Raw genomic sequence first — 13,139 nt, forward strand, 5'->3', positions numbered from 1 at the left:
TTAAATCTAGCACTAAAGAAGACAATGGCATCCAAATGCCAAAAACACATTGGATATTAGCTTACCACCATTTTTATACTATTGAGGTTGACACTAAGCTTAACATTGGCCGTTACAAAGAACAAAATCATTAGCTCTAACGTTTACTCTTAAGACGACGTTTACTCGTAAGAGTATGATGAAGTCTTACAAATAACACTGATGAAGCGATTGAGAAGATAAAAACACTAGATAAAGGAAAAAACATCTCGCAATAATATTAATAGCAAAAAAACACCGATCTAAATGGGTCTACAAAGATCGACGTAGATCACACAACAACCCACAAAAAACAGAAAGAAAAATCGATCTACACAGATCCACACATATCTATAAAGATCAACCTAAATCTACAAAGTTCAACAAATAAAGACCTAGAAACAGAAGGTACAAAAACCTAAATTATTTCAAAGAACACGATCTAGAATAGAAAAACACAAGACACAAACTACTCGTAAACGAAGCCTGTCCTTGATGTAAAAACGTATTAAGAACTCAACAAAATACAACATCAAAATTTCTCTTTTATTAAGAAATAAGAGCCAGTTGGTTTTCAAGCTACTTACAATAGAAACCTCACTACAACAACCTTCTCACTCAATGATCAAACTAGAACTAGAAAAACAAAGGTTTATAGACTCGATTAAGACTTAAAAGACTAAAATATTAAATTGACGAAGAAGGATCTTGAAAGAAAAATTAAGAGAAGCGACATTAACTAAAACGGAGATTATGACCTAAAATGAACCAAAACAAACATTAAATACAATGGGTCCAACTTCAGGTCAAATATGGCTAAAACCTATACCAAACCCTTTACTCTAACCTACCAAAGCGTCCATGCTTCTTTTCCCTTCATTAAAATGAGCTGCAACCTATTCACTTTGATAAAGCACACATTTATCCCTTCCATTATTATCAACCTATTACAAACTTTAAGAACTAAAAAAATATAACACAAATATACCTTTTTTATATAAACAACCTTTTAATGATAATCTTGACCAATTCTTTTATAATTCTCAATAGTTGGAGTTTCTCATCTCTCCGTATATGATGGCTCTTTTGGAGAGTACATCAAAGACCTCATATATATCTTAAATCCTATCATAATCGTCTACCTTCACCCCCGTGGATTAATACATCCTTGTTTTTCCCCATCGAACCTCTGTCTCTGGGGATCAATTAATCTCTTATAGTGGCTACAATATGGAATAATTAAAAAGAACTATTAAGAACTGACGCAACCAAGTTTGGGGAATAGATTAAGGTATGTTTTAAGTTGACAGTAATGAGTTTTTGGATTAAAGTGTGTAATTATTGTAGACATGCGATCATAAAGGAAAAGCTAGGGTAAGATATAATCAAAGATTATGCTCTAACACCCAAGCTAGGATGTGGATATTTAATAGATGTATGTGTAAGAGAGATTATTGTTAAGTGAATATATCACTTATTTTAAAACTCCCATGAGGGTGGAATTTATATTGTCATTGTGAAAGACAAGATATTCGTTTTTTCATGAAAAGGTCCGGTTGTGGTATAATGTGATTTTAGCATGTTGTCTGTTATGATCCATTTGGCATGTGTATAGAGCATGACCCTATGATGGTTGTGAGACCTTCTATCTCGAAATTTTATCTATATTTATAGAAGGTGATGCTACAACCCTTTTCTAATTGTTGTAGAAGTTTTTTCTGGGTAATGCTTGCATGCAATCTATAGATAAAAAATGAAGAACCTCAGAGCTATATCGAGGTGGCCACCCGATATTGCTCTCCGATGGCTAACTTAGAATGGGATTGCATGTTCAAAATATTAGGTTAATGTTCTTTTGTAAAAGAGTGAGGCTATTTCATCCTTAAGGGATGGATTGCTTTTATAGCCCTTTTTCAAGAAATCAGCATCACCTTATTACATGGTATCTTATAAGATCAAGATATAATGAGTTGTTCTTGTGTACTTCAAGAGCCTTGTTTATTACTTATATATGTACCTTACATATTTTTTAGGATATGTTTTGTTTATGTCTTTTTCCCAGTGTATTGCGGTGTAATTGTTATTGCCTTACTACCCGGGAATATGAACCTTAGTTATATCCAGGTATTGATTAAGGTCGATATTCTTTATAACGTTGGTCTGGGTACACCATTAGTAAATAATTTACTGCAGGGTTGGATTTGGATTCCGACTCCTGATGTTACTTGTCGTGCTTTTGTTTTGGGTCCCTGAATATCAAGAAGGGGTATTGTTGCTCTTGTCGTACCAAGTTGGAGTATGGTTTTTAGTAGGGTACACTATAATGTTGTAACGTCCCGATTTTCAAAATATACTTTTCATTTTTATTGATTCAATATATCATAGTATAGTTACATTATGTGGAAAAAATGATGTGAATACACGTTTGTATAGTCGAGCCTTTCCATTCTCATGAATTAATGAAGTACCTGAAAAACATTTATAATTAACTGGGTAAGCATGAAGCTTAGTGAGTTCCCCAAAATATCATATACTACAATACATATGCATGCAAATATCGCGTATCTAGGCTTACAATAGCTTAAGTTGCTATTGCCATAAATTAGGCTCACAATCGTTTAAGTTTTTGTTGCCATAACCTAGTCTTTTAAGTATGTAGGCTCACAATCACTTAAGTTGTTATTGTCGTTAGGCTCACAATCGCTTAAGTTGTTATTTCCATCAACTCATCCTTGGCCTTTAGCATAAAATTGGTCCGCTTGCATCTTGACCATCTGTAGGAAGTGGGAATGCCTTAGCCCCCTAACAGATCATGTTAACATATACCATATAACTTTACAATCAATGGCCTAACAAGTTTATCAATCTTATAGCAAATCGTAGTCTAATAACATACTACAGCCTAACCACACCCAAACGACATTAGGCATGTAGAGACTATACTATAGGCTCTACTCTACCTTATTCTATATCCGAACATACATAATACACAGTATATGGAGGTAACTCACCTGGACAGTTACTCAGAAAACTATAAGCTATCCTTCGGATGATCCAACTGGCGGGTAACGCGTCTATCAAGTATCAACCAATAATATTGTAACTTATTAATATTTGTTGCCATCTAGTAGAAGTTAGATCCTTCACTATTTCCAAATATACTTACATTTCTATATAATAAGGATCAGTCAGGCAGGACAGTTGGGAAGTAGGATCATTTCATCATATAGCTTTTCTGAAATCCAACAACCAAGCCAAAGTGCCTATTCTAGACACCTCTCTCGTAAGTACATCAATTAGAATATTTACTAGAATTAATAACTAATATGGTATTTATAGGTGCCTAATAATATCTATAAACATAATTATAAGTTACCCTAAAAGCCTAGTAATCGTAGCTTAACTTACAGACTTTCTAATGAAAACTTGGAAAATCGTGGGCAAAAATCTGACCCAAAGGCTTCTCTTCGAAGCTATCGAGATAAAATCATGATCTAGCCAATGTTGCCGTATATATGCTCCTTGTATAACATCATTTTCTACCTTATACATACTCATGTACCTCTCGAAAAGTCTTCCAAGACCAGGAACTCGTCGATTTGGACTTCCTAGAATTTATGTTCTACAACGAACAGTCGCCTTCAGACGTAAAATGTCAATTTGTTCATCTGATTAGGAACACTGCTGACTCGTTATAAAGCGATCAATTGGGAAATTTTATTTATGATATCCTATCGGAATCCATTTTCTGAAATATGCCCCTATAAAAGGCTTATACCATTTTGTCTTTGTATCCTATGACATCTTCCTATGGTATATGTCACACCCCGCTAAAGCGGAAACACGAGGCATGGCAGTATAAAGGGTTTCATAGCAAAAGTTAGAAGACAACACCAACCATAGTATTAAAAATCTTTACAAATTTACAATGGGTTTGAACAAATTTTAAAAGAAATAACAATGTAAATTGAAATACAACACATGCGAATGCTCCTAACAATGATGTGTCCCTAAGTGCCACTTACTCGATGATTCCTGAAAAAGCATGTAAAACGAGCGTCAACTATAAAAATAGTTGGTGAGTACTCACAGATTTAAAAATAATATTAGTTTCATGAATTGAACTCAAAGTTCTTATAAGAGTTTCCATAAATGAAAATATATTCCAAAAATAAGTAAATAAGTTTTGCATAAACGAAGTTTGGTGTCATCATGAGAAATGAAGTATGTTGCCCAAATGAGATGTAACGTTCATATTCTCATGGGAAATAAAGTTTCCATAAATAGAAATATATTGCAAATATGAGTAAATAAGTTTGCGTAAACAAAGTTTGTTGTCATCATGAGAAATGAAGTATGTTGCCCAAATGAGATGCAACGTTCATATTCTCATGGGAAATAAAGTTTCCATAAATAGAAATATATTGCAAAAATGAGTAAATAAGTTTGCATAAACAAAGTTCGTTGTCATCATGAGAGATAAAGTATGTTGCCCAAATGAGATGCAACGTTCATATTCTCATGGGAAATAAAGTTTGTTGCTAAAACAAGATACAAGGTTCGTATGTGCATAATGATTATACCATGAGTTCACAACCCAAGCCTAATGACCGAGGGTGCCCTCTTCTATGTCTATCGCTAACATAGGGAAATATGGTAAAATGCAATCAAGCGAATCGTGCGAGTGAGGAGTTGTCTACCTCCTAATATCGCTATCCATAATAACCATAGGCTCAAATGAGTTAATGAGTTGTGTGAATTGATTCCAGGGACTTAAACGCGATAAGGCCTCATGAATTAACAATAGCATACACATACATAGCAACATTTAGCAACGAAGTTTGATACAAGTCAAATTAAATACAACGAACATAAATAGTTTAGGACATGCTTTTCCACCCCAAAACATAAAAACCGAAAATAGGGGAGTGGTGAATACTCACAATGCATTGAGATGATGCAAATGGTGTCTTGAACTACGCTCCACTCGTACCACTACCGATTCCTACAATAATGATATTCACTAGTGAGTCTCTAATCAAAATCTAACACTAGTATACTTACTACTATAATAGAATTATGCCAATATTGTGTCAAAATTAATATTGATAAATTTTAAACATATTTCTGTGAAAATTAAATTTCAATGAATCAATTGTTATCTAACAATTTAAGTGGAAAATTCCCATTATTGAAATGTTAATATTTAACATTTTAAGAGGTATTCCAATGATTAAATATTCAAAAACTAAATCAATTTAGTTCTAAACTTTCCCAAACTTTGCATTTCAGTTTTAATTGAAGTCAAAGACCCTTAGATAAATTTTCTTGACTTTTTGATTTGTCTAATTATTTTTCACCATTTAATTCCTTGAATAATCATAAAATCATGGAAAAATAGTAAAAAGTTAATAAAAATTACCAAACTTCAGATTTTGGTTCTAACTACATTAAAAGACTTCCGGGTAAATTTTCATGGTTTATAGATATGTATAACCAATTTTCTTATATTTAGTTCTCTAAATAGATAAAAATTAATGAAAAATAGCAATCAGTTAAGAAAATTCCCCAAACTTCTTATATTACTGCCATTACACATACTTAAGCTGGGAAAAATATAAAAATGGATTTATAAACTATTTAACCCAATTTTATGATTTTTGTGCATTTATTCTAATAAAAATGGAGATAATTGTAAAACAGTTTCCAAAATTATCCAAACTTTTTGTATTACTGTTATTAAACATTCTTAATTTGGGAAAAATATAAAAATGGATTTATAAACTGTTTAACCCAATTTTATGATTTTTGTGCTTTTATTCTAATAAAAATGGAGATAAATAGAAAACAGTTTACAAAATTGTCCAAAATTTTTGTAACACTGTTATTATATATATAGAAGCTGTGAAAAATATAAAAGATATTTGTCAATTAGTGTTGCTATTTTTCCTTGTTTAATCCTCTTAAATAATCATTAATTGAATAATAATTATTAAACAGTTAAAGTAAATTACCAAAAATTTTGTAAACTTCATTTACAGAGTAAATAATCTGGGAAAAATACCAAATGTGGTTTTTATATACTGAAATCCGATTTTGTGTATTTAAGTGTATTTAATCTTAGAAAATAGGAGAAAAATAGTATACTGAAGAGAAAAATCATCAAAATCTTCATGTAGCCTCTTAATGTACTACAAGCTGTTCTGGTAAATTTTCATGAATTTTGGATGAGCAGAACTATTTTTTCTATTTTTAGGCCATTATAAATACAAAAATCAGGGAAAAATAGGAACGCATTATGAAAAATACTGAAAGTATTTTTCTGAGTCTTATACCTCTGGTAGCAACTGCGAAAATTGTTATATATCATTTTAAGATTCCCTAAAGTGCCTTTATGATTTATTGGAGCCAAACAAAAAGAAAATTCAAAACCATATTAAACAGTAACAAAAACCGATGAAATTTAGTGCGGGGTCATTATTTAGCATAGGGGTCATCAAAGAATTTACCTAGGATTTATAGACCTCAGAAAGTATTTTATATGATTTATTGCCCTATTTTATTTCAATAATTATAATAATTCGAAAAAAATGAATTATTTTCTGAAAATTTGTTGAACATCTCATTTTGTTGATGGGAATCTGGAAAAAATCGAATTTTGTTCAGAAAAGGAGTTTTAGATATTTATTTGGAAATAAATCCTTCATGAACATATTTGAAAGCTTTTAACAACATACTTTGATGATCTAGCATCTAAGCTTGAAGATCATCACATGCATGTTTGTTTGAAGACCATGCATGAGTTTGAAATGTTTAAAAATCGTTTTTGAAAGAAAACTTAGAGTACATGTGGTGATTTTCCACCAAAACTTGTAGAAAAGTGCATTTTCATGATCTTGACTTACGTTTAGGTCCTTGGATTTCACCATTTACAACATGCATGTTGTTTTTGGGTGAAATCCTACCACCATCATCATCAAAACTGAAGTGAATGAACATGCACACATATTTTCTAAGAGAAAGGTGTAGAAGAAGAAGGAAATGCAAGAAAAACCTTGAAAACATGGAGGAAAATGAAAGGAAATCGTGTTCTACCTTAATGAACACCACTAGATGATGAAGATTTTGAGCATCATGAGTGTTCTTGGACTTGTTTCCTGGAAATTTTCATGGTTCCTAGAGAGAGGAAGAGAGAAAATGGAGTGGTGAAGGTAGAGAGAAGTGAGAGAAAATGAGAGAGAAAGTGGAGTGTGAGAGAGAAAGGAGTGATTTTGTTTTTGGGAAGAGGGGAGGTGTCTTGGGAAGAGGGTGGACGGTTTTGAGAGTATTATGCCCTCCTTCCCTTTTAATTTTATAAAAAAATTTCAATTCTTTTATAAAAATATCAAACTTTTTATAAAATATACACCCTAACCAAGTTTTTGCTCATGAAACCTTGATTTTTGACTTATAAATTAAGGGTAAATGTTAATGACTTAAATTTTTATTTTCCTTAAATGCATTTTCATAATTTTAATTATTATAAGATAATATTAGAAGCTTCATAATTATTTTTATAGAATTTTTAATGTTAAAGTTTATAAATGTGAGTTTTTAGGGCATTTAGGGTTTTTGAGAGTTTGTAAGTCTTTGGATATCAAAATTAATTAAATTTTGAGACTTCAAACTATTTTAGAGTTTCATACTCTTATTCAAGTTAGAAATAATGTTCGTAATTTATTTTTTTTATCGGTTTATTGGCATTCTATGTAGTGATTCCGAGATCCAACGAAATTGAGGAATCAAGTATACTAGTCCTAGTCTTCAACTTTAACTTAAGTTTCTATGAGACTTTGACCTAATTTCTACTACTAGGTCAAGTGCATGATGGGTGTATATGATTCATGAAATGGTGTTCAAGTCAAGGAATGACCTGAGTGTGGATAGTCACTACAGTTAAGTAGTTGTAGATTTCACATACCAATGTGAAATCCAAGCACATTATCCATTGTTTCTAATTGTTTCCAAGTTTCTAATAGGTTATATCTTAACTTCTAGTTACTAAGTCTAGTATGTGTCGTGCCTATACGTGCCACTAAGTTTATTCAAATCTAGAACTAACTCGAATTTTGACGGTTGTCACAGTCTCCCCCGGTTGAAAGAATTTCGTCCCGAAATTCAATTCGTGACGTATTCTATTAGAACTCAGCCGAATACAATTGTATAGCTGGAGAGGTGGTGACTTGAAGAGCTCTTTGATTATTTTGGGTTTATTTCCTCAAAGAAGAGCCCAATTCTTTAGCTATAGTCAAAGTAGTGTTTCCTTAATTCGAGTTCTTTCGTCTAGATTATGGAAAATTTGGGTCATGGAATCATGATCCAACCATAGCGACCTATTCGAAAAAGATCATCTAGTTAGATATTATCTGAATTAAGAGAGCGGTATAAGTTTTGCTGAAGCACCAACTGCACTGAGCGTTAAATCCACATTGATGCTTAAGTCGCATTCTAAATCGACACTAAGTGTAAATTTATCGCCTGATAAAGAAGAGATTATGAACAATTTGTTCACTTCCGGGTTGGCTACTAAATATGGAAAATATATATAATCTGAAATAAGAAGGTGTAGCACGAATGAAAAAGAAGTGATCGAGAGTAAGTTCCTAAAGATACGCACTAAGGGTAAGCAACGAAGTTTTGGTACATCTCAAATGTAAAGGCTATTTAAGTGTCGTCTATAAAATAAGTTACGAAACGATCGAGGATTTCCGAAGCAATATTTACTACCACGATTACTCTTACTATAATAAAACAATATTCGAAGAATATATATATTTAGAGAGTCATTGTCGCAAATGGAGGCGATGCAAGTTTATGATAAATTAAATCACCTTGTCTAGATAACAATTGGAGTGATTAGAAATGATAAGTAATCTCACTATTATCAAAATGTGTAATAATTCCAAGATAATGAAGATACATGTGTGGCGATCAAACGAAGTAGTAAAATAATAAAAAGATAAATTAAAGTTAAATGTTTAAGTCGTCATTAAGGGAAATTTTTTTATAGAAATATTTATATTAGGCTTTTTGTAAAATTGACTAATTGTCTAAGTCAAGACAAATACAAGTTTAAGAGGAGTCAGAATATTTATGAAAACTAGTTTGAGAGTTTAGGAACTCACTGAAAATAGCAAAGTAGAATGCTATTTTTAAGAAATTGAATAAAAATACCGATCATTGAAAATAGTGCATTCTTAGTTTAGTGTTTCTACAAAAACAATCATTTAGAAAATAGATAATCGTAAGATTTAAAACTTTTTATGATTTTAAAGAAAACATGAAACAGAAGAAATGTATTCTTGACATATATTTTCCGGATATAGAAAAATTATAAACATAAGGGTCTTTATCTTGTGTATTAATTATAAGGAAAAATATAATGAAACTTGCATTTTAAATCAAGTTTCCGAATTTAGAATGAAAGAGCAAATGTAAATAAGGATCACTTGTTTATAGTAGATTTCAAAATAAAAACAAGATGTATATGATAAAAGGCGTAATTGAATATATCAAAGTTGACTAAATCAAAATTATGTCTCACGACTATACACATATTAATTGCTCAAAACGAATGGGTAGACTTCTAGTCTGTATGTGTACGAACATGATACCATGAGAAGCAAAATAGACAGAAACAAAGTTAGTCAATGTATTATGTTATTATCGTGGGTGTGCAATATCTAAAATTAGAAGGAGAGCAAGAAATCAAGTGCGGGGGATAGAAAAGGAAGGTACCGGTGACAATGATTGCTATCGTTAAAATTTTAAGAATAATATGTATAGGTAGATTTAAAGCCAAGTCGAGATATTTTTCAAACTTCAATATTTGATGTATGTTGATGATTAAATAGACATGTGGAACTTTTAAAGTGTTTGCTAAAAATCATGAGTGATCTATTAAGTTAAACTCCATTTGTGAAAAAGAAGAAGCACTACAAACGGTAGTTGAAAATCTGACAATTTGACTTTTTAGAATGGAGTTCAATGATAGTTACAACATATAAGGTAAAGAGTCAATAGATTTAGAAGAGTAATTATACATTGTTGAAGGTGTGTCACTGGAAATTTAAAAGTGAACACTAAGTTTTGCAATGCTTTATATTTTAGAAGTTTTACAGATTATTTAACTAATTTGTAATAAAATATACAAATAAGGTGAGTTTTGAAATGTACGCATTAGTGATGCCTTGTAATCACGCTTGGAGTAGAAAGTTGTAAAAAAAAATATCATGTTAGGTTTCAAGAAAACACATTTAAGTAAAGTACAATGCCTAAATAAGAAAGTGGTCAAAAGAGTCAAAGCAAAAGTGGTTTGAAAGATCCGATGAAGCTTTTACACGTAATATGAACTTCAATGTCATATGTCTAAGTTTTATAGAATAGAATTTAAACACTTTTATAAAAGAAAATGTTTCTAAGTTTTTCGAAAACGTGTCAAATTGGTAAGCAAGGTTTAAAATGGTTTATATGCCCTTAAAAGCATATCTATCCATTGAAATGGATTTGAATTGAAATTGAAATAGCAATGTTAAAACCAATATTGGTTAAACTGAGTTTACAAGAAAATTGTTAAGTTAAAGCAAGTTGTCAAAAGATTTTAGCGAGAATATGGCTTACATTGTTTGGAATGGTCTACTAAGTTGTATGAAGTGGTTATAAAATATTTTATCGATGATAAACAAAACCGATGAAGCAAAATAACTTTTCGATGGAAGATTAAAAGTAAGGGATAGGTAGATTAGTGTAGATGATCGTACCTAAATACTAAGGCGAGTATAAGGCAAGTATAAGGCGAGTACTGATGTCTTTTCCTCAAGATAAAGGACAAAAAAAATTATTTATGAAAATTGTTTGAAAAACGTTTTACGGTGTCAATGTAGTTTATGACCTTTTATACGACTAATACATCTACAACCCTTGGAATGTACTACCATCTCTCTTAGTGGACATAGTCCATCCTAAATGATCCTCTTCTAAGCTTCTCTTATTTTAGCTATACGCACCAAAGAAAAAGACTTGAAATTGTCGTACGATAGAAACATTCTCTCATTTGACATTGATCCTATCACAGTAATTCTTTGGCACGGGATAATCAAACCCTTACTTCGTGACTAGACAAGCTCTATAATTCTAATGTATAACTTGGGTGGTCCATTCTTATTCTACATGAAAGAAAGCAATGCTCCTTGTGGCGAACTATGTGATCTACTTAATTTCTTGTCTTGCTGCTCCTACGTTGCGAGGGTAAATCCTACGTCCTCAAAGGCATAAACCTATAGGGTTCTTCTGGATATCTAAGCCGCACCTGAGAATTTGGCTAATTTCTAAATCCTATCGGATGCTTGGGAGGAAAGACCAACCTTTCCTTAAGAAGAATTCCAAGAAACTCATAGTTTATAGGTATTCTAGCAGAAGACTTCCTTCTTCCTTCACCGTAAACTGAAACTAACAATCTCCACCTAATTTTGTGACTAGTCTCCAGGATCTTGACGTTGAAATCGAAAGTCGAACTAGCCTTCACAATTTCGCCTTAAGGGTTGTTTCTCTCGACTTGGGTTCGACCCATCATCTGTTGCTACTCGTAATTGATCGAAGTCCAATTTGCCTTTATCTATGTGATTTGTAACTCCTTTTGACTTTGAAGAAACTCATGATTGTCATATCTAATGATTTTCAACATTCTCATAATAGCATCACTGCTTGCGCCTACCGTAAGTGGTCTCCTTGCATAAAACGACCAAAACAGGATAAGATCGTGACAAGCATAATGTTTTCTAGAAACGCACTAACACACACACACACACACACACACACATATATATATATATATATATATATATAACTAAATGGTATAAGTGGGTATTACTAATGTAGCCGAACTACTAGCAACAACGATAGTTGCTGTATCTTCTATGTCATTCTCACTTCTCCGTGATAATCATCTTGTCACGTTCCAATTATCCCTCTTGTAACAACCCTCCTAATACCTCTAAAGCACTTGGTTTCAAGTGCACGAAACATGCTCATATGTGCCTGACTATACTAGTTATAACGATCATAGTTTCCCTAGGCTCCTTCGTGAGAATCGATAGGTATGAACCTATTTGCCGATGGTGGTACTTGAACATACACATGTTTCTACATACTCCAATGGATATTCAATCCTAAGTCTTGATCATACACTCAATTCCCAATGTACGCAGACACGTTTCTTCCTAACTCATCCCATGATACGGTATCTATCGCAACTACAGTATCAAACTGAACTGTTATATCCTGAAGACCTTTTTTAAAAAGATCCATAACAATTTCAACCCCTGTTATCTACAAGACAAACCTTAGTATGTAAGATACCTTCCATCTCTATTATCCTTCTTTTGTTAACAACTTGATTCTTCATCCTTTTATCATGGGAGGTCGATATACAACCACACCACGATAGGTAGCAACTCTAGCCGCTAGTTGCTTCGCCCCAACGAAGGTTGTAATCCGTCTGTCGATTATCTTGATCATTTCCTTCCTAAACGACTAAAGTCGGCACTATGTCAGACAAGGTTCTTAGAAACATCCCTCTTATGCAAATCTACTTTATTTGGACTCAATCTTTTATGGCCACTTGGGTTCAAACTTAGAGCCACTCGCCTAAAAATCACCATAAAATGACGGAAACAATGCAAAACGTCTTTATAGTGCTAGCCACACTATCTATCCAACTATCAGTGCCTTAGTAACCTTGTGCCTCTTGCTAATCCAAATGTGATTCATGTGCTTCGGGTAGTATAGGCATCTACTACCTTTCATTCTACTAATACTTTTCCCAACAATTGCCCCCAAGTTTGTAAGTCACTTTACCACACTATATATGATGATCGCTAAACACACACAAACACACACATACACACACACACACATATATATATATATATATATATATATATATATATATATCTATATATATATCTATATATATATATATATATATATATATATATATATATATATATATATGTGTGTGTGTGTGTGTGTGTGTGTGTGTGTCTGTGTGTGTATGTATGTTTCCCAATGAGAATTTAAAACAT

The sequence above is a fragment of the Lactuca virosa genome, chromosome 3, assembly GCF_052849685.1.
Source record: "Lactuca virosa cultivar CGN04683 chromosome 3, Lactuca_virosa_CGN04683_v6, whole genome shotgun sequence".
Classification (NCBI taxonomy): Eukaryota; Viridiplantae; Streptophyta; class Magnoliopsida; order Asterales; family Asteraceae; genus Lactuca; species Lactuca virosa.